Source organism: Hipposideros armiger, unplaced genomic scaffold, assembly GCF_001890085.2.
Source record: "Hipposideros armiger isolate ML-2016 unplaced genomic scaffold, ASM189008v1 scaffold_173, whole genome shotgun sequence".
Classification (NCBI taxonomy): Eukaryota; Metazoa; Chordata; class Mammalia; order Chiroptera; family Hipposideridae; genus Hipposideros; species Hipposideros armiger.
This window is the reverse complement of record NW_017731523.1, coordinates 2,327,413-2,330,080: the sequence shown is the minus strand read 5'-3', so window position 1 is coordinate 2,330,080 and position 2,668 is coordinate 2,327,413. Positions and strand designations below refer to the sequence as shown.

Sequence of the window (2,668 nt, the reverse complement as noted above, 5' to 3'; positions counted from 1 at the left end):
GGGCAAGCTGGATGCTAGGTGTGGGGGCTGAAAAACCAGCCAACAGGGGCAGCTTCCATGGAACCAGCAGAGTAGGAACAGGGCAAGGAATTGGGGCGAAGATAAAAAACAGGTACACATAGGCACAATAGGAAAATACAGAGTTAAGTAAGTTTTCCGTTTTCATTTTCTTCTCCAGAGTAATGTTACACTAGACAAATTGATTTACTGATATTTGTAAAGGGCACTAAGTTTAGCTCCTGGGAACTGCATTTAACCAATATCTTGTGAACAAATGAAATCACCATGTTAGTTCCACATACAATCCCAAGAAACCGAACTTACACACCCTTAAGATCATGAGAGAATTATCCACCTTCATTTTGAAGTGAATCAAAAGTACAAAGAAAGCACCACTGTCCCATGGATTAGATTTAGACAGTGGTCAATGCTCTGTCACTGGCGTTTCATTCAGAATTGTGAACAGTGATTTAGTCTGATGCTCGGGAAATCACCATTCTTCAAAGTAGATAATAAACCCACTCTTTGAAAGCTAGACTCAGGAGGAAGTGGATAGACACACAATTTCAAGAAGACCACCACTCAATTCCTCGATTCCTCTGTTCGGCTGTGAAATGACAATGGCATACTGCAGACCAATTGTAAAGTACAAATTTGCAGGCCCATGTCTTTGGAGTATGAAAGGGTAATTATGTACGATGAGATAAAAAACACTTATCCATCCATTTTATGGCCAGGAAAACAAAGCTTAATGTGTGTGAGCATGCATGTGTGCTTAATTGTACACAGCAGCTTAGAAACTGCACTTAACTGAAACCATGCCCTACTTTAATTTAAGCATAAAATCTCTCCATGGGCAGCCTCTGAAATGGCGGCCTTTTTCTCACCCAGAGACTTGTTAATGATTAAACTGCCATTACTACCATCAAATTTTCCTCTAGTTTATGCCATTAAAACATGGTTTTGTCTCATTTTAGCTTATTACTTTGATATTAAATACGTTAATATATTTTAAAAATTAGATGACCTTTAGCATAGAATGAAGTATAATGGCATTTGCTTAATGGAAACCGGACGAGATGTCAGGGCCATCTCTATATCTCACACCTCATAGTACAAATGGTCTCCGATAACAATAAGAAAACAAACAAAAGGCCCAGAAACTAAATCTTTCACTGTCTGATACCTCGCTAAAGGTACAAAACGTTGATGATATTCAACCCCATTTTCTTTTCATGCAATGAGAGAAGCACTTTGAGAGGAAATAGTTCAATGTCCACCTTAAACTCTTTGTCTCAGACACACTCACCTAAAATTCAATGAAGAAACAGCATGAACTTTTCAAAAGCATCTACTTTTTTCTTTGAAATGGCAGTTGATTATGGCATTTGAAGACTTCCCAAGCACTTCATCCAGGGACTGGTAAATTCTATTTATCTGCAATGAGAAAATAGACTTTTATTTAGCTAAGCAACTGACACGTGTTTATTACAGAAACAGGAAGGCAGAAGAGGCAGAGCTAGAGCGTACAGTATTTTACAAATTCCCTTATACACTAAAAGTGATTTATAATACTCAAATCAGAACCTTGGTTTTTATTTACTACAAGACATATTTAGAAAAATAGATACTGTGCCAGACAGAAGCCGTTTACAGATGAGGATGGTGAGGCTGGGGAGTGGGAGGTGAAGTGACTATGCAAGGTTAAGCAGCTGGTTAGTAACAGAGGGTGCCCTTGAACTCTGGGCTCTTAACCTAGCTCTTTGTTTTAAGTTGATTAAAAACCCAGAAGAAGGAAAACATGGAATCTTCTGTGTTTTCCATGTAAGTAATTTTCTAGAATCCTGTGTCACCGTCATTTCTACTAAAGACAAGGAAATCAGTTGAGTCACTGCCCTAGACCATCAATCATGTCCTCTACTGGTTTAAGCTCAAGCAGTCCTAAGTAGATATCCATAGGATTCATTATGTTGTACAGTAATAACAAAAATAGTAAATAGTTTGTAAAATTGTTAATGAAGCTGAACAATTTTATAAGTTTTTGCCTTCTGAAAAAACTCACAAATGAGAACAGAAAGAGACTGTACTTCCCAATGTGAAGACTCTGCTTTGTGGTGACCCAGTTACTCTACTCACCATCTCCCGTCAGTCAGTCTTTCCCACCATTCTCTCTTCCCCTTCCCCTTCCCCTTTCCTTCTTACCAACAACACACAGGCTGCTGTTACTATCCCAGCTGCCAAATGGCTGGAAGCAGCCGAAATATGAAGCTCAGGAAATCCCATGTTAAGATGAAGGGAGAGTGTGGAGTAGAGGGAATCCCAGAATATACAGGGGACAAGGCATCTGATGGTAGTGGGGGTAGAAAAAGAAGGGGCAGAAGGGGCCTAGCTCTACACCCTGGATGCGGGTAGGTTCCCTGTGTCTCCAACTCCACTCTTGAGCTTTCTTCCCCCAACTGTTTTCTTTAACCCAGGTTAGCTAAAATGACTATAATAATTATTTAGCTTTCATGGCTTCAGGCATTTTATGATTTTAGGTTCATAGAGGAAATTCTCTGCAATAACTCTCTCTGCCTCTAATCCAAGTTTTCAGATATATTCATGATTGCATGAGACTTACTTAAGAGCAGATAAAGAAATTTCACGGCACATTAGAATCCAACCATCT

At 39.3% G+C, this 2,668-nt stretch overlaps 1 protein-coding gene across 36 annotated transcripts in view; it reads right to left on the bottom strand.

Annotated features, from left to right (window-relative positions):
• The window catches only part of DTNA (dystrobrevin alpha), a 385,580-nt gene that overhangs the window by 198,396 nt on the left and 184,516 nt on the right, over positions 1-2,668 (bottom strand). For all 36 annotated transcript variants that reach the window (XM_019652072.1, XM_019652081.1, XM_019652079.1 and 33 more), the window contains exon 2: positions 1,310-1,437. The gene's annotated coding sequence lies outside the window, so the exon portion shown is untranslated. The remainder of the gene's footprint in view (positions 1-1,309; positions 1,438-2,668) is intronic.